The sequence below is a fragment of the Lampris incognitus genome, chromosome 9 (assembly GCF_029633865.1).
Source record: "Lampris incognitus isolate fLamInc1 chromosome 9, fLamInc1.hap2, whole genome shotgun sequence".
NCBI lineage: Eukaryota > Metazoa > Chordata > Actinopteri > Lampriformes > Lampridae > Lampris > Lampris incognitus.
The window spans coordinates 25,450,436-25,478,037 of record NC_079219.1 but is presented as its reverse complement, the minus strand read 5'-3'; the positions used below and the strand labels follow the sequence as shown (position 1 = coordinate 25,478,037).

The 27,602-nt window shown below is 41.5% G+C and overlaps 1 protein-coding gene across 1 annotated transcript in view; it reads right to left on the bottom strand.

Annotated features, from left to right (window-relative positions):
* The window catches only part of LOC130117525 (E3 ubiquitin-protein ligase RNF19A-like), a 93,872-nt gene extending 66,642 nt beyond the window's left edge, over positions 1-27,230 (bottom strand). Inside the window, exon 1 of the mRNA XM_056285618.1 lies at positions 27,055-27,230. The gene's annotated coding sequence lies outside the window, so the exon portion shown is untranslated. The remainder of the gene's footprint in view (positions 1-27,054) is intronic.
* Positions 27,231-27,602: the final 372 nt, after the last annotated feature.

Sequence of the window (27,602 nt, the reverse complement as noted above, 5' to 3'; positions counted from 1 at the left end):
GGGGGAACACTGAAATCTCTTTCGCAAGCGCAGCATCTCTCTGTGTTCTCCTGACGGTATCGTGGTCTAAACCAATAAGAGACAGAGCTCGGGTGGGTCCTTGCCTCTGATTGGCTGTGGTCCTTTTCACTGCTTTAAGTAGTGTCAGTTCAAAAAAATGCAAGCGACCTGAGCAGGCTGAGCGCCAGAGAACTTGAACGGGAGAATAATAGCCTGTAGGTCTACGCCGGCGTTTCTCAAAGCTCTCCTGGAGGAGCACTTGTCCTGCATGTTTTAGATCTCTCCCTGCTCCAACACAGCCGATTCACATGATCAACTCATTATGAGCTCCCGAAGCTGCCTTATAACAACACTGATCATTTAAATCAGCTGTGTTGGAGCAGGGAGAGATCTAAACCATGCAGGACAACTGCTCCTCCAGGAGAGCTCTGAGAAACGCTGGTCTACGCGACAAAACGAGTGAAAATGAAGAGAGGTAGAGCCATTGAAAGTTTTTTCATTAAAAGCACAAACACTTTTATTTGGAAATGTTTAAATGTTTGAAATGTTCAATTTAAGCTCAGTGTAGCACTTTAAACACTTTATTTTTCTTTATATATGCTTCATATATATATATATATATATATTCTTTATATATTGTGTTTAAAATAAAGACAAGCTTTTTCTACACCTTATTGTTTTAAAAAATCATTCACATTATATGACAGAAGAGCAATAAAAAGGAGACCTTTTGGTGTTAAAGGCGATGCAATGAAAAATGTGGGTGCACCTAAATTTTGTGCTGGTGCACCTAAAAAAAAAGTTAGGCGCACCAGTAAAACCAATGCAAAAAGTTAGTGTAGAGCCCTGCTTACAATGAGCAAGACAGGTAGTTTGGGCTGTGAGATTTGTAAAAAAAAAAAAAGTTGGGTCAGAAAAAACTGCTGGCATGAAACTGGCTAAAGAATGGGTCTCTTACTCAGTTACATCCTCTGTCACGAATCCCAAAAAACAACAAAGGGCTTTAAGGAAAAAGATATACGAGCATGGAAAGACTAAGGCACACATTAAATATTCTGGACAAAGCAAAGGAGGGCACATTCACAAATACAGTCATCAATAGCCAGTCCCACCAAGTGCAAACAACTGCAAGGGTGTTTCGTACAACTTACAAGGAGGCCAAGCACCATACACCAGCTTACGGCTTTGAGCATGAAATAGACTGTCAAGAACTGAATGGTGTTGACATGGGGAGGATTCTCCACTCTAACGTAGCGTGTTCCCACATACAACAGCACATTTCAGCCAAAATGAAAATAAAAATTCTTGAGAGGATAGTTGATTGTGAACCAAAAATCGGACTGATACTGGATGAGGCAATGGGCTTAAATAAAAATACCTCATTAATTGTGTATCCGAGGCTTCAGTTGCTGGAAATGACAATGCCTGAGAACATATTTATTGATCTTGTTGAGTTAGATGACTTAAGCGCTGAAGGCATTGTCCACAAATTATTGGATTCTTTGAGGGATGCTAATTTAAACGAGGCATTTCTCTCAAAAACGCTAATCGGACTTACACGTGATGGTGCGCCTGTCATGCTTGAGCGCAAGAGCAGAGTGGCAGTCAGACGTCAAACCCTTTTCCCAAACCTCATGATATGATACTGCTCTGCACATCAGCTTGAACTCGCAGTTGGTGATGTGATGACAGAGATGGAGGCTATTAATCATTTCAAAATCCTCATGGATAAACTGTATGCAGTGTACAGCACATCCAACAAAAACAATGGAGCTCAAAGAATGTGCCGACAGTTTAGGCATTCAGTTGTGCAAAATTGGCCAGGTCCTGGACAACAGATGGGTAGCATCCAGTTTTAGAACTGTCGAAGCTGTATAGAGAAATTATCCTGCCCTCTACAAACATTTTACGCAAGCAGCGAAGGATAACTCATGAGACAACGCTTCCCGTGAAAGCTACAGTGGCCTAACCAAACGCCTGTCATCTTATGCTTTTGTAAACAATTTAGGATTCATGTATGATGCATTACAAGAACTTTCGGAACCATCTCTTGTGCTCCAAAAACGAGACTGCACAATCATAATGGCACATAAAGTCATCTGCTGGGAGGTCAGGGTGTTTGAGGCACTGTCAAGAGCGTCCAGGCCATCATAGCCAACTGAGTCAGAGGGCAATCAAAGAACTTTTTTCAAGGTGTACCCCTACATACAGGGCGAACGAGCAATAGAACCTTCGACCAGAGGGCGTTTTTCGGAAGCCTGGCAAGGAATCTGGAGAAACATATGCTAACACAAGGGAAATACCAAACAGGATACAACGAGTTAATTGATGATTTAAAAGTACTCTACCCACAATATTGGTTGGACAACCCTGGGGCACTGTTTGGGGAAGATGAAGTTGAAAGACTCTGTCAGCAGTTTAGAATCGATGGCGCGCAGAATGTCATTCGGGCATATAGAGAACATAGGGACAATGGTGGGAAATGTGTCCCAGATGGACTGAAAGACCTCTTGGCAGCAGTCAACACTGTCCCCATCTCAAGTGCAGAGTGTGAGAGGGGTTTTCCCAGATGAACCTACTCTGCACCGCCAACAGGTCATCTCTTCGTACAGCCACCATCTCCATGCTACTCTTCCTTTGCCTTGTTGGACCACCGCTCAGCCTGTTCAACCCCATTCCATATGTGAGGTTATGGATTACTAAAGGACATAGAACTGCACAGGACACTAAGAGTAATGTAAGAAGCAGGAAGGAGGAGGCTGAAGACTCCATTGATGGTTTGTGGGCTGTTTTGGACAAATAAATAAAAGGTACTTTTTAAAAATGTTCCGCAGTGTTGTTAATTAAGCCTTATAGTTTTGTGATGGTGATCAATGTATCAGGTCAAATTGCGTAATTCAAGCGCCATAACCTTTATGCATTGTATGCTGGCAAATTGTTTAATGTTTTTTGTCTAAACACTTGAAAGTTTCTTTAGCTACGCATTAACTTGGCGAACTTTGCTACTGTGCATGTGTCTACTGCCTCATTGTCATGTCAGATTAGGCTAGGCCCATCTATTCAATAAAAGCAACAATAAAATTATTGGTCTAAAAGCACGTGACTATTACATAGCTATTTCCGCATCATGAAAAGCACTGTTTTGTGCATTTTTAAAATGCATTCCGTGACTTTTTTTCCTCACCCCTAACCTGCTGGAAAAGCACCCTCTTAGTGCTCTGGGACCTCCTCATTTACAAATTAAGCACTGGATATGAGCATTTGTTTGGAGGGTACATTCCCATAGAAAATGCATTGACAGAAATTTTCAAAAATTAACTGTCAGACCGTTTGAATTCCAACTGCCACATTGCCATGGTGAAGCACAAAGTGGGGAGGGGGTCCCTCAGTGCTGAGTCATGCTGTCTGAGATAGACAGACACAGAGAGAAACACAGACAGAGGAACAGAAACGGACAGAGACAGAACAAACAGATAGACAGACAGCTAAGGCCTTCACACACCAGGGATGTGACGAATACGACACGAAAATGCTTAATACTCGCCTGTGAATACTTTACATTAAAAATATTCATAATGACAGCTAGGGCTGGGCAATAAAATAATAATGATAATTATCTTGATATAAAAGAAATAATAATGTCGCAGGAATAGAGATATGCTTACAGACAGGCTTATAATTCGAGCGGACCAAGTAAAATACCGGTAAGCGAAATGAGCGACACTGAAGAAAACGCAGTGGCCGTGACCAGCATAAAGCAATCATCATCAAGAAAGGTCACTCAACTTGAGTAGTTTGTAGATATTTTGGCTATTTACAAGCCGACAAAAAAAAAAAACAGAGGAGTCTGCACCGCAAACTGTGCCGAAGATACCACCTAAGACGGGCAACACCACAAACCTGTTTCATCATTTGAAATAACATTACCCATTAGAACACACATAAAGTAAGAAATTACAGTCCCAAACGAGTGTTGTTAGTGGACCCTCGACAAGCACCAGGCACATAAATGTGACTACCCAGCAGCAAACTATCATATATACATTTTCCAGCACCATGCCTTACAACAAAAAGAAAAGACAAAGACGTCATAAATACAGTTGCATATTACACTGCAAGATGTGCTTCCCATTGGCACTGTCAAAAATGAGGGATTCAAGAAGCTTATCAGAGATTTGTGAAAAGTTCCGCAGTTTGGCAAGTGTTTATGTTCTGACCATTACTTGTGTATCCCTGCCACCAGCTCCCCCTCTGATAGGATTTTTAAGACAGGAGGGAACACTGCGACCTGTCACAGGGTAGCTTTCAAACCTGAGACAGTGGATAGACTTGTCTTTCTTGCCCATAACTTGTAGGATAATGGCTTTGCCTGTTTAAAACTTGTACAGAAAATACTGTCCACAGTTGAGATTTTTCTTTTGTCTATTAATTTTTTTCTTTACATTGTCAGCTACAACATACGTTTCAAACCGTCTGTACAAGGGGTTTGACATACTGCTGACCAGAATTAAGATTTTGTTGTCTACTTGTTTTATTTATTGACATAATCCTTTTAAACACTTAACATTTGCAGTCAACCATCTTAAGTTACATGCGTGATTTTCAATGCAGCACTTATTTTTCTATTAAGATATTTATTTTGTTTAAGAAAAAAGACTGAAAAAGGATTTTATGTATATTTTTATGTTGGAAAAAGATTTCTTGGCTCTCGGCAAGGAAGGTTGCCTTGCTACCATCTCTACTACATCCAAAAGTAAACTACATAAGCTACTCACTATGCTGATAGCTTAGTTGTTTGGGGATGCTGCTCCACACGTTGTCCTTAAATTCATTATCTTTATAGTTTTGTGTAATTTGTCATATAGTACAGGGTGATGAGAAACACAAACAATCAACAGGTCCGCTATTGTCATTAGGAGTTGTGACGTGATGTCCGTTCCACAGTGATTGGTTGATGCCTTTATTCGCGGGGCGAAAGCTCAGAAAAATCGACCTCATTGCCAAAAAAAAACTATTGGTTGATGCCTTTATTCGCGGGGCGAAAGCTCAGAAAAATCGACCTCATTGCAACAAAAAAAACCTCGCTTTTTTGTCACATCATAGTCATGCTCTGTGTGAAAAGTACTCATGACAAACCAACAGTTCGAAAAAATATACTGAGGTGTGAATTAATTGCACGAAAGAAAATGCCCTCGATGTGTAAAGACCTTTAGAGAGAGACAGACAGACAGACAGCCAGAGCACCATAGCCAGAGGACCTAACAACCAGCCTGAGCACCATAGCAACCGCCAAGCAACTCCCTAGCAATAACACCAAATACTACAGCAACTGCCTAGCAACCCCCTGATAGCGAGACAGATAGATAGATAGCCAGACAGCTAGACAGACACAGAGACAGAGGGAGAGAGAGAGAGAGAGAGAGAGAGAGAGAGAGAGAGAGAGAGAGAGAGAGAGAGAGAGAGAGAGAGAGAGAGAGAGAGAGAGAGAGAGAGAGAGAAAGAAACCTAGGGAAAATGTGTTATCTTGTAGAGTGTGGCCACAGAGGTCCAGCTAACTGGCTACCACCCACTACCCCTTAGCCCACCCATGTGCATGTGCACGTGCGTATGTACACTTGTGTGTATGCATGCGCCCTTGGTTACACACTAGCAACACATTGTGGACACACAAGCTAAATAGTTCTAAGGTAGCCACATACCCACCCCAAAACCATATAAGCAGCCAGCTATGGGTTAGAGGTTTCTAAAGCAGACGTTCTTCCACTCTTGAGTACATGCATACTATATTGTTAAATGCACACAGAGAAACCCAGACCTCCTCATGAGCATTTGTATACTTTAGGGATGGAATGGTTCAAGTAAAGGAAATCCTAACTGTTTGGTTATCTAGTCATGGTTCCTAGCATGTATGTATTGTTCGATTCATTTGAAATAGGCTATGAGGCCTACTGTGTGCTTTTTTTTTATTGACGAGCTAGTCTAATGTTTCCACCAGTATTTACTGTTACACTAGAATTGGGGAATAGCATCACAGATTTCAGTCAAAAAGGTATGTCCCAAAAAAACCAAAAAAAAACCTTAAAATACAGTTATGGGGGGGGAGCCTCACGTCAATAACGCAGTGAAACTTCTCAGTTGGCACGAATGAAGTATCAAGTGCAGCTGTCAGTCAGTCTTGGAAATGGCAAGTGGACAAGACAAAGTACAGTTAGAGGATCCACCAGTATCGTTTCAGTCTGCTGTAGGGTAACATTATGGATTTAGTATTACCTTTGATTACAACGACAGGAAGAAAAAAAAAAGTGGTGGATAAAAAGGAGACTGCAAGCACTGTGCAAAACGTGTGTCTTATGCTAGCGGTAATTCCAATATGATGAAGCATTTACAAAGACATCACCCCATTGTATCCGTTGACAATGCAAGGAGAAGAGAGTCAGGTAGGAAAGAGCAACTCTTCTCCCTGCAGCATTTAAACAGCCTCTCCATGTAGATTCAGACAAGGCCAAATCCATAACTAAAGCAATAGCGCAAGATATGCAGTCCTATGCAGTCTTGGAGGATACAGGATTTCAGTATATGATTAAAGTACTTGAGCCGTGCTATGATATCCCCTTGCCGACGCTTAAGCAACACAGTAATTCCTGAACTTTATGACCAGACATGCATAGGAATTGTCAAAGAATTGTCCAACATGAGCTATGTAGCTCTATGCTGCACTTTATGTTGATTGCCTTAGTCTTTAATGCGGCAATTTTTAAATAAAAATAAAGCCGCATTTTTTGTTCGCACTAATTAGAACCTATTCTTTTAATTAAGATTTGACAATGAAGAAGTGTTCCTTATATTCTTAGCCAGAATTTTGTTAAGCAAACAGTTGCTTTTTTGCCAAATAAATGAAAAGCATGTTCAAACTGGCAATGCCCCCCCTCCCGTACCAAACTGAATCAAAAACCATGACCCCAAAACTGTAACATGAACAAAACCATGAATTTTATGAACCATTCCACCCCTAGTATATTTGCATACAACCAGCGCCACTGTATATCTGTCAATCTGTACTGCTCTGCCAAAATATCAAAAGCAGCATCCTACAATAAACATCAAGAACATCCAAACCTCAGTCTGGTGCAGTTGCAAACCAACCACTGACTCAATCCTCACTCCTTCCCTTCAGAAACATTTCCACAGTTCTTTTTGGTTTTCTGAAACACATGCTTCTATTAGTCATTAAGTCAAGTCAAGATGGGCTCTAATCACTTGTGTACATGTACACAGAACCCCTCCTTTTTTGCTGTGCCACAGTTGAAAACTGAACATTTTGATGTGGTGGACAAGGCTGACCTTGAGAACGACTACACATACTGAGCCTTGAAAAAACTTTGGGACTTCAATAGGGGTCAATCCCATGAGACAGCCCATACCAGGTGTCACAATGTTCCATCTTACTGCAGTGTTAGATATTACTATAGTGTTAGATATAGGGTAACAATGTGCATTAAACAGAGTGACAAGGCTAACGCTATTTATCAAACCATGAAAAGAACAGTGCAGAGTGGGCAGTTACTCCTTACCTTCATATGTTTTACAAGGCTACCACTGCATCTATCTCTCAGCAGTGGAGTGACCACTTGGGCTTATCGCTAAAAAGCAGTTAGTCCTGTCTGTGTGTGAGTCTGTATTTGAGCAGCCTGGAAAAGGGCAGACCAGGCCAGGTGCTGCATCCCAAGACATTGGTTAAGTCTCTATCACAAAATAAAATACCTATGTCAGCTCATCTGTTATCAGTAGTAAAAGCCATTCTCATTTATGCCAAGGATTTATGCACACACACACACACACACACACACACACACACACACACACACACACACACACACACACACACACACACACACACACACACACACACACACACACACACACACAATGCCACAGCTGAGAATGAAATAAAATGCTTTGATTTAAGAGGCAGAACTAGAGTGAAGAAAGAGGAAATTAAAGAGGGAGAAATATGCAGAACAGGGGAGAGAAGTGGGCATACATGTAGAAGGATAGAGACAAGCATGGACAAAGAGGGAAGAAGAGGAGTGTGAAAGATGGCTAGCTAGGTTCCCCCGTGCAGGGACAAAAGTTTTCCACCAGTTTGTTGGCTCTCAGAGAAGGGAATCCTACTCTGAGATTTGGCATCTCTCCACACTGGTGCAGTCCAATATCATTCTCTACCCCCTTCACCTCCTGCATGTCAGCTGCAAAGGAAGAAGCACATTGAGGAGGTACAAGACTATCGGGAGAGAAAGAGCTATGCAGAGGAACTGCTCTCATTAACTGAACATAACTGAGGCCCTCTCACACAATATGGATAGAGGAAAGATTACTGACAGTGTGTCATGTAGCAGGTTACTAACAAGCAGCTGGAGCTGCACGCTGATGTCAAACAGATACAGGAAAGTTCTATGCTTAGGTTGCACATGCCTTATCCATATACAGTTATCCAAAAAGAGATGTGGGTTGCACACAGGGGAAGACTATGAATCAGTGGCTTCCTAGAGAATAACCTGTAGATGTGTGAGGCATATTTTGATCAGAGACCCCACACTGTTGGCATTTTACAGGGTTTTTTTTGGGGGGGGGGGGGGTCCGATGTTACAAAATGAATGATGACTGAAAGGAAACAATGGTTGAGATTGCTGTACACAATTGAGATACTACAACAATGAAAGCAAAATATATGAATATGTTTCCAATGATCTAAAACATTAGAGGAAGAAAAAAAGTGCTGAAGGAATACAACTGAAAAACAAAAATGTAATGTACTCTACTAGCTTGACCAATCCATTCTCTGGTGCTGTTTGTTGCTGTAGCCATCTTAATCTAATAGCCTCGTATAAACAAAGGAAAGCATGATATTGAAAATACTGTGTGACACAGACCCAGCAAAAAATAATTAAGCCTGGCTTCTGACTATAACAACCATCTGCCATTTAAACAAATACAGAAACACAGAGGCACAGGGAAAAAAAACAGCACATGGCGCATGGGCAGGATGCAAACATTAACCCTTATACAAAGAGACACACTCACTTTTTGACTCCTGTTCTCACATACCAGCACAAAAGAAAGAAAACACACTTGCACACACATAATGTGCGTAACTCACCACCTCTTTTTTTTCCACACTCATGGTGCTCATGTTGACACGTATGCTGTCTCTCACAATAATTTGTACTCTTCATGTTTTGCACATACAGGAAAATGTCAACAAGTGGCTTGTTTAACTAGCACCAGACACAGCAGCCTTGTTGAGGTGAAGTCATTAGCTGTTCTAAACAACTGTCCAAAACCGCTTAGTGAAAACCACATGAGAAGGTTTAGAGCAGAAAATATTTGTGTAGTGGAAAACAAAATAGTGGTGTCGTAAAACTCTTGATCACAGGAGAGCATAAAACCCCTAAAAAAAAAAACACTATACTAATTTGTCTCCATCATCAACCAACAAAGAAAAAAAGCCTTGGAAAATTAGTCCTTATTTGCGCTGGTGCTCAGGCATTCAAAACCTGATTCAGTGATAAAAGATAAAAGGAGAGAGTGGCTGTGTGTGTGTGTGTGTGTGTGTGTGTGTGTGTGCGTGTGCGTGTGCGCGCGCGCGTGCACGCACGCATGTCTGACAGAGAGAAATGCAAGGGTCAAGGGAGACATTTTGAAGGTGGAGATAGAGAAAGATGAGAGCCAGTAGAAATGCCAGAGCTTCTATGTGGGCTTGCCATTCCTTAGGGACGGGGTTCATGCAGCGTTCCAAAGCAGAACAGTTCCAGGGCTGACCTCAGCTGACCTGCTAGCCTGGCTGGGAGAGCACAATTCTCACTAAACTCAAACAGGAACACTCAGAACTAGAGTGCAGGGAACTCTTAGAGAAAAGGACATTTCCTGCAGCAGGGACAGGCAAGATTTCACTGCATATCAAGTGTGTTTAAAATCTGCCTCAATGAAAAAGTAAAATCGATTGTGGTGGGGGAGGGGATCATATATATCATATACAATTTTTCAAAACAGCTTTCGGGCATTACCGAAACAGAAAAATTTCACTGTACCCTTCAGAATATTTGTATCTATTCCTTGCATTCGGTTGAGTTCCAATTGACTCTCTTCTTTGTTTCAGCTTTACTATATATACTGCTCAAAGAAATAAAGGGAACACCTAAAAACACAATATAGACCTTGATGAATGAAATATTTCAGCTGAAAATCTTTATTCATTAGACAGAGGAATGTGTTTAGAGCAAAATAACCTAAGAATGATCAATGGAAATCAAAATCATTAGCCCATTAAGGTCTGGATTCAGAATCATACTCAAAATCAAAGTGGAAAATGAGAACATAGGCTGATCCAACTTCTGTGGAAATTCTTCAAGACGATTCAAAATGAGGCTCAGTAGTGTGTGTGGCCTCCACGTGCCTGTATGCACTCCCTACAACGTCTGGGCATGCTCCTGATGAGACGACGGATGGTCTCCTGAGGGATCTCCTCCCAGACCTGGATCAGGGCATCGGTCAACTCCTGGACAGTCTGTGGTGCGACATCGCATTGGCGGATGGTACGAGACATGATGTCCCAGAGGTGCTCGATTGGATTCAGGTCTGGGGAACGTGCAGGCCAGTCCATAGCATCAATGCCCTCGACATACAGGAACTGCTGACACACTCTGGCCACATGAGGACGAGCATTGTCATGCATGAGCAGGAACCCAGGGCCCACTGCACCAGCATATGGTCTGACAATGGGTCTGAGGATCTCATCCCGGTACCTAATGGCAGTCACGGTACCTCTGGCTAGCACGTAGAGGTCTGTGCGGCCCTCCAAGGATATGCCTCCCCAGACCATCACTGACCCACCGCCAAACTGGTCATGCTGGAGGATGTTGCAGGCAGCAGAACGTTCTCCACAGCGTCTCCAGACTCTCTCACGTCTGTCACATGTGTTCAGTGTGAACCTGCTCTCATCTGTGAAGAGCACAGGGCGCCAATGGCGAATCTGCCAACCAAGATGTTCTCTGGCAAAGGTCAATCGGGCTGCACGGTGTTGGGCTGTGAGCACAGGCCCCAATTGTGGACGTCGGGCCCTCATACCATCCTCATGCATTCTGTTTCTCACTGTTTGAGCAGAAACCTGCACATTAGTGGCCTGTTGAAGGTCGTTTTGTAGGGCTCCGGCAGTGCTCCTCCTGTTCCTCCTTGCACAAAGGACCAGATAGCGGTCCTGCAGCGGGGTTGTTGTCCTCCTGCGGCCCCCTCCACGTCTCCTGGTGTACTGGCCTGTCTCCTGGTACCTCCTCCATGCTCTGGACACTGTGCTGGGAGACACATCAAATCTTCTTGCCACAGCACGCATTGATGTGCCATCCTGGATGAGCTGCACTACCTGAGCAACTTCTGTAGGTTGCAGATACCGCCTCATGCCACCTCTAGTGGTGAGGGCACTAGCAAAATGAAAAACTAACCAAAGATCGGCCAGAAAAGATGAGGACAGGCAAATGGTCTGTGGCCACCACCTGCAAATCCATTCCTTTTATAGGGGTTGTCTTGCAAATTGTCTAATTTCCACCTGGTGGAAATTAGACAATTTACCAACAGGTGAAATTGAGTCACAAATCAGTGTTGCTTCCTAACTGGACAGGTTGATATCTCAAAAGTGTGATTGACTTGGAGCTACATTGCATTGCTTATGTGTTCCCTTTATTTTTGGAGCAGTGTACATAGTTATCCTGCTGGTGCCTTCAAGAATGATGTGTTGACTGTGTCTTCAAAACCCTACCTCTAGACACACTTTAAGCCTTACCTGTTATGCAATGAACAGATTTAAAAGCAACACAGGTGTTTTACATTGAATTCTTATAAACATGAAATGCGTTATTGTTTTTCTGAACTGAGACATGGTTTCTGAGCCATTTTGTAATGCAGCTCTAACCTTTGAGTGAAATCTACATAGCTATTGCATTTCACTATCATGTTCCATGAAGGTGACACAAATGAATACAAAGCACGTTAATGTATTTAACTGTTTTGAGGCCGAGTATTGCATTTCTCAAAAATACCGTGCAGTGATTGTAATAACGGATTTCCCTCTTTTGAGTAATGCATTACATGGCCCAGGAATACTGAGATACACTGATGTTCTTTGTGCTTAATTGTGTCACCTTAACAACAACATCAACAATACACCAAACACCAACAACAACAAAAAAATTAGGGATGTTCCGATTAAGTTTTTTTTTTTGCCCCCAAACATATCTGAGCCACTTAATAGAGTATCTGACGATACTGATCCCGATCTGTATTTATATTTTCATTTTTAATACAACTGCACAGTGCACTGACAATATTAAAGTTAGCAAAACCTACCCAATTTAGATAAAGAAAAAAAATAGCATCACAGCTGTTCTTTAATGCTTTTCGTTTACTAAAAAAAAAAACTTATAAACTTTGAAAATAATATTAAGTACAACAGCTCTTACAAATATAAAAACATTGACCAAAGAGACGACCGCATTCCTTCCAATTATTTCTTTTTAAGTGTCCTTTCACATTTATTGTGTTTAAAGTGGTTTGGTAACAAACACCTTAAGAAACAATTGGCATTGCAGACATTTAAAGACGCCGTTGGTCTGCTTTAATTTTCCAGTTTAAAATAGTTCCACACTGCAGACATTTGTTTTTGGTGACTTTTTAAAACATGTGCCTCGCTGCTGCAAGTTGAGGATAGTACCAGTTTACAACACCTAGATGGAGTGCAAAACGGCATTTACAACATCTATATGTCAGCTGACATAGCGTAATGAGGTGAAACAAACAAAGGATCTGAAATTGATCACATTCAATATAGCCAATATTGATCAATAAAAGCCATGATTGTCTCTGATACAGATCTCTCATATCGGGACATCCCTATACATAACAATAATACCTATTTATATAAGTATTTCTACAAACAAAATACAAAGTGACAGAAAGGTGAATCAGTTCATTACCTGGATCATTAACTGGCCTGGATTATTGCGCATGTATAAAGACAAAATACAAAGTGCTTTACAGAATCTCATAAAACAAAGGTATACCAGTAAAAGAATAGTAAATAAAAATTAAAACTGTGCCATAAAAGCACAGTAAATAAAAATGTTTTTAAAAAGTGATTTAAAGGATGCAAAAGATTTGGCTAATTCTATGAATTGTGGCAGGTCATGCAAAAGCTTAGGGGCCTCACTGCAAATGCCCAATCACCCTTTGAAATGTAAGAGTCGAAGAAGCTCAAGGAAAACCAACTGTAAGGTACACACCAGGCTGTAAGGGTTTAAAAGTTCATAAATACAGGCTGGGGTTAGACAGTTGCTTGCTTTATAGGTGATAAGTAAAATCAATTCTTAATTCTACAGGAAGCCAGTGCAAGGAGGCTAAAATAAGGGGTGATGTGGTCTGTTAAGAGCCTAGCTGCTGTATTCTGAACTAGCTGTAACCAGGAGAGACTTTTACGACTGATGGCAGGGTTATAATAGTCAAGTTGAGAAGAAAGGAAAACACGGATTACATTTTCCAGGTCTGTGGTAGAGATAAAATATTTAATTTATTATTTCTATTTTTAGATGAAGAAAAGGGCATGGCACCAGGGGAGTGAAATTTAATAGCTATGTAGATTTCATTCATTTCATGTCAAAAACCTTGGTGTGATATTTGATTCTGCTTTCAAGTCTGACAAGCACTTTAATGCAGTAGTGAAAGCCAGTTTTTTCAAGCTTCATACTATTGCCAAAATCAAGCCGTTTCTCTCTTAAAGATCATGAGAAAGTCATCCATACTTCGATATCCTACCACTTGGACTACTACAACTCCATGTACATTGGGATTAGTCAATTGCCCCTGTTCCGCCTACAACTGGTCCAGAATGCTGCAGTCAGGCTCCTGAAAAGTACCAAAAAGAGACCATATTTACCCCTATACTGGCTTCCCTCCACTGATTGCCTGTGCAGTTCAGAATTGATTTTAAGGTTCTCCTGTTTGTTTACACTACCACCCTCCTTCGCGAAGCGCATCCCCATGCTTCAGCATATCAGCTCACTCATTCGTCTGGGCTCATACGCCAACGATGGCCTCACGGTTTTCACCATCCCACTTCTGACACCAATGTTGCAAATTTGGGGGCAGCTGGGATGTGAACCTGGGTTGCCTGCACCACGGGCGACTGTGCTAACCAGTCAGTCAGCCTTAAATGGGCTGGCCCCTTCCAATATCACACACCTTTTAACCCTCTATTCCACCTCCAGGTCCCTCTGGTCGGCTGACTTGGGACTCTCCTGGCTGTCCCGCGATCTAAACTTAAGCTCTGGGGTGACCGCGCCTTTGCAACTGCAGCCCCTATACTGTGGAACAACATTCCCCTCCCTATCAGATCTGCCCCCTCCATTGACTCTTATGTCCCAGCTCAAAACCCACTTTTATTCTCTAGCATTTGAATCCTCCTGATGTGGGTGATTTCTGGCTTGTGTCTATGCCCATGTGTTGCTTACTCATGCCTACATGCTATGTGCCTTGTTGACTATGTTGGTGTTTCTTGTATTTGTGTTTTAGCTACCTGCTCTGGTCTGTACAGCACTTTGGTCAACATGGGTTGTTTTTAAACATACTCCATCAATAAATTTGACTTGACTTCATTCAAAGGTTTGAGTTGGATTTCAAAATGGCAGGTAAAAGGCATCTCAATTAGCAAAAGCAATGTCGCCATGTGTTCATTTTAATATGTAAAAAAAAAATCAAAAGTAACAATTACAACTGTGTTTTGCTTCTACTCATGTTATCATAACCGCTTAACATATTTTAGAAAAATATGCGTGTGCGTTGCATTTCGATGTGTTTGATCATGTCCATTACATTTCGTATAGGCACAAATTCAGTTAAACTATCTAACAAGAGAAAACACTAATACAGTCAAGTAACTTTTACAAAAAAGTATGGGTTCAATTAGGATTTGACAGAAAAATATTCTAAAAAAATACAGTTGGTAATAGTGGGTGGGATAAATACTTCATGCCAAGAAGGTTATGAGTTTGCCATTGTTTCTATGGAAGATATCTAAAAATTAATGGATGGAGTCTAAATTTTATTAGTAGAGTAACAAAAGATTCAACATTTGCAAAAAAATTCCTTGTAGAGAAGAATGGCGGGAGGTTGGGTACCTCCTAGTGTGAAAAGGCCTAATGATGTCACAGTTTAATTCATAATCTAAACCTCTAACCACCCTGCAATCACTTTCAGCTAGCTTACACACTTTTTCCATGAAATGAAGGCATTACATCCATGAAACTAGAACGTAGGGGTTTGAGATGTTATGGTTATTAACTACAAATGTTGGCAATAACCTACAGTCATAAGACAATGCTTTCTGCAATGTAAACCAGGCCCAACAGTTTACTTTCATTAATGGCTGAGAGCTACACTACCGTTCAAAAGTTTGGGATCACCCAAACAATTTCGTGTTTTCCATGAAAAGTCACACTTATTCACCACCATATGTTGTGAAATGAATAGAAAAGAGTCAAGACATTGACAAGGTTAGAAATAATGATTTGTATTTGAAATAAGATTTTTTTACATCAAACTTTGCTTTCGTCAAAGAATCCTCCATTTGCAGCAATTACAGCATTGCAGACCTTTGGCATTCTAGCTGTTAATTTGTTGAGGTAATCTGGAGAAATTGCACCCCACACTTCCAGAAGCAGCTCCCACAAGTTGGATTGGTTGGATGGGCACTTCTTTGAGCAGATTGAGTTTCTGGAGCATCACATTTGTGGGGTCAATTAAACGCTCAAAATGGCCAGAAAAAGAGAACTTTCATCTGAAACTCGACAGTCTATTCTTGTTCTTAGAAATGAAGGCTATTCCATGCGAGAAATTGCTAAGAAATGGAAGATTTCCTACACCGGTGTGTACTACTCCCTTCAGAGGACAGCACAAACAGGCTCTAACAGGTACTATTTAATGAAGATGCCAGTTGGGGACCTGTGAGGCGTCTGTTTCTCAAACTAGAGACTCTAATGTACTTATCTTCTTGCTCAGTTGTGCAACGCGGCCTCCCACTTCTTTTTCTACTCTGGTTAGAGCCTGTTTGTGCTGTCCTCTGAAGGGAGTAGTACACACCGGTGTAGGAAATCTTCAATTTCTTAGCAATTTCTCGCATGGAATAGCCTTCATTTCTAAGAACAAGAATAGACTGTCGAGTTTCAGATGAAAGTTCTCTTTTTCTGGCCATTTTGAGCGTTTAATTGACCCCACAAATGTGATGCTCCAGAAACTCAATCTGCTCAAAGAAGTGCCCATCCAACCAATCCAACTTGTGGGAGCTGCTTCTGGAAGCGTGGGGTGCAATTTCTCCAGATTACCTCAACAAATTAACAGCTAGAATGCCAAAGGTCTGCAATGCTGTAATTGCTGCAAATGGAGGATTCTTTGACGAAAGCAAAGTTTGATGTAAAAAAAATCTTATTTCAAATACAAATCATTATTTCTAACCTTGTCAATGTCTTGACTCTATTTTCTATTCATTTCACAACATATGGTGGTGAATAAGTGTGACTTTTCATGGAAAACACAAAATTGTTTGGGTGATCCCAAACTTTTGAACGGTAGTGTATATCGATTAGTAAAATATATTGCTAGTCTGGTTTGACATTCACAAGATTCATGAGGCATCTATTAACAAATGTAAATCATTTTCAACCTTTTCTGTATCTGCAACAGGGATATCACATGAAAAACATCTGCAGTTTTTCCCCAATCATTTCTGACTCTCTGGGGCAGAGGTGAAAGTTTTTTTTCTGGCCACCAATTGGTGTGTTGTGAAGTCATTTGGCAGCCAGAAAAATTACAGCCTAGCAGAGATTCCTGATACTCTAAACACACTGTTATAAATGTATAAAAAAAAAACACATCCTCATTCTCTCGGCTAAGCTACGTTTTCAGTGGTGGAAATGACATCCCACAGTACAGAGGAGTTTATGGATGACGATACAGAGGCTTACACGCAATGCATTCTGGTACATGTAAGCACTGTGGGAAAGACTGTGAGCAAGGGAACACCGACTTCTCTGTCAATATAGTACACAGTGAGAACTTTATTGCTTCAATCGACTTTATTACTCATCAGTACCGACTACACATACAAAAAAACCATCTGTGAAATTTCCCTTTGAGTAACATCATTAAAAAGGTAAAGTTCAAGAGAATAAAACATTGACCTAAGGCTTAGCATTTAACAAAGGCTTTTTTTTCTTCTTTTTTTTTAAAGCTAACTATAGTAATCTTACATTTAGGGTCCAAAATTAACTTTTTGACTTACCTACCCAGGTGGCTGGTAGATGGGGGAAAAAAAGTTGCTGGCCAGAAAGATTGTTTTACCAGTCAAAACATCTTGGTCTCATATGCCATTCTTAACCCATATTATAGTAGTGTGCCGTAATAATAGTAGTAACACTAACTGTATGCAGAAATATTAAATCAACTGTTTCAACTAGGGGTCGACTGATATGTTATTTTTTTCAGGGCCAGTACCGATACTGATTATTAGTAATGAAGGGACTGATGACAGATATATATGGAACTGATATACACTACCGTTCAAAAGTTTGGGATCACCCAAACAATTTTGTGTTTTCCATGAAAAGTCACACTTATTCACCACCATATGTTGTGAAATGAATAGAAAATAGAGTCAAGACATTGACAAGGTTAGAAATAATGATTTGTATTTGAAATAAGATTTTTTTTACATCAAACTTTGCTTTCGTCAAAGAATCCTCCATTTGCAGCAATTACAGCATTGCAGACCTTTGGCATTCTAGCTGTTAATTTGTTGAGGTAATCTGGAGAAATTGCACCCCACGCTTCCAGAAGCAGCTCCCACAAGTTGGATTGGTTGGATGGGCACTTCTTTGAGCAGATTGAGTTTCTGGAGCATCACATTTGTGGGGTCAATTAAACGCTCAAAATGGCCAGAAAAAGAGAACTTTCATCTGAAACTCGACAGTCTATTCTTGTTCTTAGAAATGAAGGCTATTCCATGCGAGAAATTGCTAAGAAATTGAAGATTTCCTACACCGGTGTGTACTACTCCCTTCAGAGGACAGCACAAACAGGCTCTAACCAGAGTAGAAAAAGAAGTGGGAGGCCGCGTTGCACAACTGAGCAAGAAGATAAGTACATTAGAGTCTCTAGTTTGAGAAACAGACGCCTCACAGGTCCCCAACTGGCGTCTTCATTAAATAGTACCTGTTAGAGCCTGTTTGTGCTGTCCTCTGAAGGGAGTAGTACACACCGGTGTAGGAAATCTTCAATTTCTTAGCAATTTCTCGCATGGAATAGCCTTCATTTCTAAGAACAAGAATAGACTGTCGAGTTTCAGATGAAAGTTCTCTTTTTCTGGCCATTTTGAGCGTTTAATTGACCCCACAAATGTGATGCTCCAGAAACTCAATCTGCTCAAAGAAGTGCCCATCCAACCAATCCAACTTGTGGGAGCTGCTTCTGGAAGCGTGGGGTGCAATTTCTCCAGATTACCTCAACAAATTAACAGCTAGAATGCCAAAGGTCTGCAATGCTGTAATTGCTGCAAATGGAGGATTCTTTGACGAAAGCAAAGTTTGATGTAAAAAAATCTTATTTCAAATACAAATCATTATTTCTAACCTTGTCAATGTCTTGACTCTATTTTCTATTCATTTCACAACATATGGTGGTGAATAAGTGTGACTTTTCATGGAAAACACGAAATTGTTTGGGTGATCCCAAACTTTTGAACGGTAGTGTACATTTGCAGTAAAAATAAAAATCTTGGTGTCAAAGTTTAGAATAACACAAAACTTAAGTATCTTTAAGCATATGTTTGATTAAACGAGAACGTTACAATTTTATCTTAAAAAATGCAGCAAAGCAACAATAAATAATGTTGTAGCCTATCAATTTCTTTTGCTAGTCAGCTGGCTTAATTATGGATCAACAAGTGAACTTGTTCACGTTTGCTATCGCATTCAAGTTAGCACTACGAGACTCAACATAAGCTTACGTTACTCATGACCATCGGCTTACGTTACTCATGACCATCGGCTACCTATCTTAACTGAAATGTAAGTCTGTATGTACCCGTCTGTCCTAGGGTTGCCACCTTCTTTGTGGAGAAATAAGGGATGTGCCCTCCCCCTCATGCTCCCTGTCGCAAGTCCTACATTCCCCTGGTTATGCAATGCTTTTTTGGGAATCCAATATGCCAATACACACGCTTTGAAGTCCTTTATTACTGCAAGACAAAATAACAAAAGAACTTGGAATTACAAGCGTAACAAAAATATTAAGATTATACTTTGGATTTGTAATACTGATTGGTTTGACACAAGACTGAAACATCACAAACATAACATTGTATCCATCCCAAACAAATGGAATCCATCAGTAACTGCAAGTGACTGGGGGTGCTATTTTTAACTGTACAAAGCAACCACCGCTGAAAGCACCTACAATGGGAAAGTGAGCATCAGAACTGGGCGGTGAGCAGTGGAAGAAGATGGTCTGGTCTGATGAATCACATTTTCTTTTACATCATGTGGATGGCCAGGTACATGTGTGTCGTTTACATAGGTAAGAGATGTCACCAGGGTCACCAGGATGCACTATGGGAAGACAGTAAGCTAGCGGAGGGAGTGTGATGCTCAATGTTCTGCTGGTAAATCTTGCCTCCTGGCATTCATGTGGATGTTACTTTGACGTGCACCGCCTACCTAAACATTGTTGCAGACCAAGTACACCCCTTCATAGCAATGGTATTCCCTGATGCAGGTGGTGTCTTTCAGCAGGATAATGCACCCTGTCACACTGCACACATTGCGCAAGAATGATTTCAGGAACATGACAAAGAGTTAATTCAAGGTGTTGCCTTGGCCTCCAAATTCCCCAGATCTCAATCCGACTGAGCATCTGTGTGATGTGCTGGAAAAACATCGCCGATCTATGGAGGCCCAACCTCGCAACTTACAGGACTTAAAGGATCTGCTGCTAACGTCTTGGTGCCAGACACCAGAGGACAACTTCGGAGGTCTTGTGGAGTCCATAACTCGATGGATCAGAGCTGTTTTGGCAGCACAAGGGGGACTTACACAATATTAGGTAGGTGGTTTTAATGTTGTGGCTGATTGGTGTGTGCAACAACATAATATACATATACATGTAGCCCAGGGCAGATGACAACAAATATCTCAAATACTGTAACAAAAACACGCACATATCGACGACTGATGCAATTACATACTACGCATTGTTTCCCCTAGAATTTTTTGCAACAGCAGTGCTATTGTGCGCACCATATGTCCACGAGCACGTGATGCAGGCCTGTATTCACGTGCGGCGGAATTGTTTAAAATTTCAGCATTTTCCCTAGGTTTGTGGAAGACTTAGGAGCTCATATTTGATGGGGGAGTTGGGGGTCCTCCCAAGAAAATTTTATGTTTTTCCAATAAAAAGACATGCAATTTCACATCATGTTGGACCATTATTATCACATCTGTATACAAAAAAATTGGAAATGCTACAGCAGTTAATAAATAAAGTTGGAAAAGCTAAAGCAGATAATAAATAAACCACCAAAAAGCTTAAACACAAAACTTGCTCAAGAAATCCACTGGGGACCAACTACAACCATTAGTTTTCTGCCGCTTGCACTCTCACATTCGCTCAACCCCACACTTGCTACAGACACACATTACGCACTGCCGTATTCTTTAAAGGAGCTATGCTGCTCTTATAACAGTACCTTTCACATAGATATCCTTTGAAGAATGAGGAGAAGGGAGGATTCTGGGATTTGATGTACTAGTCGATGACTCAAAACACTCCAAGATAATGTAGGGTGATATCGTGCTTACACAGAGTGCGAGTTATAATCATTAGTAGCCCACTGATATTGATGATCATGTGAAAGTTTAGCAGCGGCGCTCATAATTGTGCCACTGCAGAATTATGAATATAGGAGACATACGGACTATACACAACACACAGCACGGCAGATCTAGCAGACTGAAGTGACAGCAAACCAGCAGCCTTCTCCAGCGTGTGTAGGAAATTCATTTTTTTCTACCAGCAAGAGTGGTGGGTGGCCTCCATAAGTTGCTTGCCAAAGACTAAATTTACCCGCATTTGGCAAGTGTTAACTTTAGACCTTGCCTACAATGCTTTGAAAATCACCAATTCAAGATTCAAGGCAAATATTTCTCCCTTTGCAAATATGCTTCAAAGTGAGGGCTGACACACAGCCACACATAGCTCATATGCACATTTCATCACAAGTCTTTATGTTATTTTACTAAACATATTTTCTTGACACTTATATAAGGGCACTTGAGAGATAAAACAAATTTGGGCAGCCAAACTTCCCCGAGTCCTCTTAACCACACCCACCCCCCCCACACACAACTAGAGGACCTTTAAGTGCCCACTGAGTGGTTTTCCTGTTTTGTTGACAGTCAGGTTAAACATAAGCCCGATCAGACTGACTGAAAACTAAAAGGGACATCATAAAGAGCACCTTACCTCATCTCTAACCCTGGTCTTGGCCTTGGCCAAGACAGGTAAACCAGCACCGTTCCTTTTTCAAACAAAACGGACCACCCCAGGTGACTCAGCAGTAGAAGGGAATACCTATCATTCTAGTCAGTTGATAATTAGACCCGGGATAGTACTCTACATCTAAACTTAGCTGTTGGGGACACACTAGAGGGCTATGCGTTTACAAGCAGCAAGTTGGGTTGTGTGTGTGCGCAAAGCAGAAGAGAACCACCCACAGTCAGAGTGGCATGCTGTGAGGTCTGTTTCAGCAACTGGCAGACATGGCAACTATGCAGAGGCTTAATGTAAAACTCGAAAGTCTATCTAGCACAGGGACATGTTACATATATATATATATATATATATATATATATATATATATATACACATACATACATACATACATACATACATACATACATACATACATACATACACACACACAGAAATAGAACAAATGCAATCAGATGAGCAGGCCGACAGATGAGGAGATAAAAACACACAAAGACAAAACAAAACTAGGCACACAGACATATGGACATGAAAACAAGGAGTTAAATAGATAGCGTAATGAATGACAGGCAGGCAAAAAAAAAAGTGAATGGTAAAACATGCAACGTCCAAGTTGAGCTGAGCGAGTGCAGTTTATCAGAGTCCATTCTACCTGCATTCCTGGCCTGCCTGTCTCCTGTGTAATGCTGTCTCTATGCACATTCCTGGACCTCTTGTGTGGATGGGGACAGTGACTGCATTAGTAAGGCTTCCAGTGCTGCCCCCCCCCCCCCAAAACACACACACACACACACACACACCTCCTGGCATGCAAGCTGAATGGCAAATGTCTGTTGTAAGGTGAAAGTCTCTTCACCCAAACGTGGAGCAAGCTGCAAACTGTCTTTAGTAACAGATTGTTTTGGTGAGAGATTTGACATTGATGTAAATCAATTTCATGTAATAAAAACCCAGTCAGAATAGATTATCACTGAGGAATTTCATATCGAGGAAGCTGACTGACAAAAATATCACTCTCATAACAAAAGAGTAAAGGGCAAGGCTATAAATCAGTAACAGATATGCAGCTTTATACTGCTACTCTTTTTGGAAGGTTCAGGTAAGCAATTCAAACATTTATAAATGGTCATGCTCAGTCTTTTGAGCATAGCCCCACTAATGACTAAGGATTGAAACAAAAGTAAAAAAAGAAAAGCAACCAGTGTTCACTGAGCAGTGTTAACAGGGGAGCTGTTGTTGAAGGCACAAAGAGAGGCAAAGCAGGGAGAAGAAAAGGAAAAGTTTCCAATCCCAACAAAGCCAGTATAGTCTCAGCTGCCCGCCCCCCAATCTCCTCTCTTTCCTCCCTCACTTCAGTCAAGAAGGGAGGAAATGAGGTAAGCACTAAGGCATTCCTGCTCAGCTGAGAGAGCTCAGTGCAAAGAGATAGAGTGTGAAAGAGGAACAAATGAGAAGGAAAATGGGTAAAGGAAGAAGAGATAAATATCTGCCCCTGGTATCTCTAAGGAAAGAAAGAAGTGCTACTTGGATCCTTCCTTCCAACCATTCTTCCAGCCTGGGAGGAACAATGACTCTTGGGGCCTGTAACACCCACACAGGACCAAAGTTCATTGTCACTTTGTAATAGTCAAACTTCTCGGGCTCTCCCGAGTCAAACATACTCTGTACTGTACTGTACTGTAATGCAACCCCACCCCCCCAGCACAGATACACACATTCTGCTATTCCAAGGACATATTCAACCAACAATATTCCACCCATAACTGAACAAACAAAAAGTAAAATGTTACAGCTTAAGTCACAGCCTTCTCACACTTAAAAGCAGACAGGCAGCCCCCAAAAGATTCTTCTTTCTGTCCAGTTGAGGAAAGTAAGAACTTTCCAAAAGGCATGGTGCCTTTTCCTTGTTTAAAGGCTTTAAATAAACTCTGAAACTGATTTACGGACATTATGCCACCGTATTGTTTATAAGGGTGGGAATACCTGCAGTCAGTTGAGACTGAAGAGGTCACTTAGATGAGTGATGAAAAGTTTCCCTCAATAAATGTGTCCAGATGAACTGATTCACCTTTCTGTGATTAAATAAACTTTATTCAAGGGGCGTCCGGGTAGTGCAGCAGTCTATTCCATTGCCTACCAACATGGGGATCGCCAGTTAAAATCCCTGTGTTACCTCCAGCTTGGTCAGGCGTCCCTACAGACACAATTGGCCGTGTCTGCGGGTGGGAAGCTGGATATGGGTGTGTATCCTGGTCGCTGCACTAGCGCCTCCTCTGGTCGGTCAGGGTGCCTGTTCAGGGGGGAGGGGGAACTGGGGGAAATAGCGTGATCCTTCCATGCGCTACGTCCCCCTGGTGAAACTCCTCACTGTCAGGTGGAAAGAAGCGGCTGGAGACTCCAAATGTATCGGAGGAGGCATGTGGTAGTCTGCAGCCCTCCCCAGAACAGCAGAGGGGGTGGAGCAACAACTCGGACAGCTCAGAAGAATGGGGTAATTGGCTGGGTACAACTGGGGAGAAAAAGGGCGAAAAAAAAATCACACAAAAAAAAAAAACTTTATTCGCCCCAATTTCTTAAGCACAGCTTTTGATTTGGAACTTCTGACCTATTTCTGTTATTGGAGATTGTTTGCTTAACCTCACAAGTTACATTTACATCAACTATTTGATAAAACTTTTGCAATCCCCTAAAAGACACCCAAGTGACAAAAGGCATACCTGGTAGGCATACTTGTGTGTTTCAAAGACTTCAGTAGAACAGAGGGAGCAGGGAAGTCAGTGAGGCCTTCACCCTCAGACCTACAACCTTCCACCATAGAATCTCACAAACAGTCAGTGTGGTTCATAATAATATGTCAATCGATAGCACATCTGAGCCAGAGGCAAAGTTTAAGTCCTTAAAATGGCTGACAGACATGGCCTAGGCCCATACAAACAGGCAGCGACACCTTTCTATTCTCAGGAATATCTCTATTGTTTACCCCCCCCCCCACAAAAAAACAAACCAAAGCATCTGCCCTTTTTTTTAAAGATTTTTTTTTGTATTTTATACCTTTTTTTTGGGTGACAGTGGAGGCAGACAAGAAATGGGGGAGAGGGGGGGTATGACTAGCAACAAAGGTCACCAACTGGATTCAAACTGGAGACATTGAGACCATGTGGTATGTGCTGTAACCATTCAGCTATGGAGGCGCCCCAAGCATCTGCCTTTAAGTGCCTATGGTGGAGGAAGAAGATGAGAGGGAGGGCAGAACTATGGAAGGAGGAGCAAAGGGAAAGACAGGAGTAAAGGCTAGAGCTGCAGAAGTAGACAAATGGGAGGTGTGCATTTCAGAACAATGAGAAGCAGACAGGGAATGAGAGATAGAAGGCGAGACAGAGGGAGAGGGGAGGAGGGAGTTTTGTTTGTTGGTCACCAATGACAGCACCCTGATGGGTTGGCAAGGCCACTACCACCCAGTCCTGCAGCTGTGTTTACCTTAGAGGAAAAGAAAATCACACACAGGCCCTGACAAATACACAGTGCACAGGCCAAGTTGCCCTGCTGGGCCAATGACCTATCCCTGGAAGAACACACAGGTCTGGACAACACACTGCTAAGCCTAGCGAGGGCTTTGACATCCAGATATTGACGACACATTAAGGCTGTTGCCAGCACTGACAGAATACACAAAGTAGGGGGTCATCAGAAAGGTTAAATGCTGAGGATTTCTACTAAAAATGCATAGTGCTAGTGTTTGCTTCATAAATCCATATACCCAACTAAACCAGTATGAAAGCAAAATAAATTATAATACACAATAGAGTATTTGTTTTACATATCCTTTTTTAAGAGTAATGTCAGAATCAAAGCCAAAAATACCTTTCAAATTACAAGGAAGTCCGATAACGACTGCCTTTTGGCTACACTAAATATATTCTAATACAATATCTTGCCTCAGCATCACAAACCAAGGCAATACACAAGGCAACTGCTGTGGGGGGAAAAGAGCAAAACCAATGTTTCAGTCTTTCTTCAGCCAAGGGTAATGAGTCCAAACAACAGTTAAAACCAAGAGGACAACGACACTGGAGGGCCTATCAGGAAGTGGGACACAATTCCCGCTCTGCTGCACTGCATCTATACATCCACTTGGAAGAACGGCTGGCAAAGTACAGTTAGACTTCAAAAAATAACTTGGCAATCCAAAGTTAAACATCTAAACAGCACACAATTGTAATCCCTACTAGTGTGCACTTAATACCACACTGTCGTGTCCTTAAGACGAAACCAAGTGAAGCCACAACCCAACACATTCTGACACAGTGCTACAAGCGAATAAACATGTTAAAACTAGATCTGCCTTCTGTCTCAACCTGCACTGTAAGTGGAACAGGAATAGCCCAGTCTTATATATATACAAGGCAAATCATCGCCAATTATGGTAAAATCAACGTTTTTTTACAGTATTTTCAATCCCTACTGTTAATTAACTAGATCAAATAACCACCCCTCCCTGTACAAATATCTATTGCCCCATCAGATTAGGCACTACAGCACGTCTCACACACATACATTCTCATATACATTACTTGAACGTAGTGTATGTATCAGCACATTAAGTGATCTTTGGTTTAGACTGTGTGGATGTCATCAGCTTCATCTCAGACTGCAGTGTCACAAGGAGCATCAAATCTCCTGACAAAGACACCCGACAGTCATCTGAATGTCATCTGACAATGTCCAGAACACCACAAGAATAAAACCTGTCTGATGCTCAGGGAAAGAAGTGACTCAAAAATCTTCTACATCCAAAATGTAAATCTGATCATATAAATTTCTATGAACAGCGCAACCTAGCAATCAAGTTGTATCGCTGTGTCATACTGATCTCGTGACGCAAACGATTGGGTTTATGTGGCTGTGGGTAGTTATCAGTCATGTCACAACTTTCAATAAGAAATCATTCTTTACATTACTTTAATGCCACCGTCTGGGTACACGTGTGACTATTAAGACGACTGCTTGAGGACTATTCACGGCTAACCAGGAGTTAGTTTCAAACGGGAATACAATAAATCTAAAATGAGCGGCCAACTTGATGGATCGGTAAAATTTCGTTGGCATCGTCTTTCAAATGAGTTAGGTTAGCGTCAACGTTACGTTATTTGTAGCTTGCAAGACGACTAGCATTGTCCCTGACTTATCGTTGAATTGTCGAGAGAATACCCCGCACAAGAAAGAACAGTTACAAACGAGCTGTTTTGTGCAGATGTCGACTGTTGGATAGAAAACAGGGTGCTAAGTGTTTGAAGTACCAGACATTCCCCACAGAATCAGTTTGCCTTTGGAACGCTAATCTGAATGTAAACCAGCCCGGACAGCGGACGTTAGTGGACTGCTAGCTAGGCTAGCTAGAAATGGTGAGAACGTTACCGTCTGTTGCTAATGACACTTGTTCCGGACGACAAAACGGCGTTTGCTTCTTCACAATCGGTGCCAATAGATATCCTTCACACCGGTGCAACGTTGTCGGTCACTTTTTATAGTTTCCCAGCAGCGGTTTAATTTCATCGGTCGTCGGTCCCACCTACCCGTTGCGCTGCGGACAGCTTTTTCGGGGATCGCTCTGTTGTTCGATGTTCTCGTTTTATCTCGGAAGTTTAAATGGCATCGCGAGATCTCGACTTGTGCACAAATCGCACCTTCATCCACGTTTAAACGTTTGGTCTACATTTTGTACACATTTTATCCCCGGACACATTATTATAAGGTTTTTGTGCTTGGGGTTTTTAGTTTGTAATCTCAAACTTTCATTCTAGTGTGGAGAACTTCCACTCGGCAAATCTGATGATTTCTTGATTCTGATTTTCTTTGGAACACAAGACAGAAAACAGTGTAAGAGTGGATCATTAAAGGCATTTTGCAGCTTATGTGGTTGCAACACCCGGTAGGAATGTCTAAATCTTCACAGGAGTTAACGT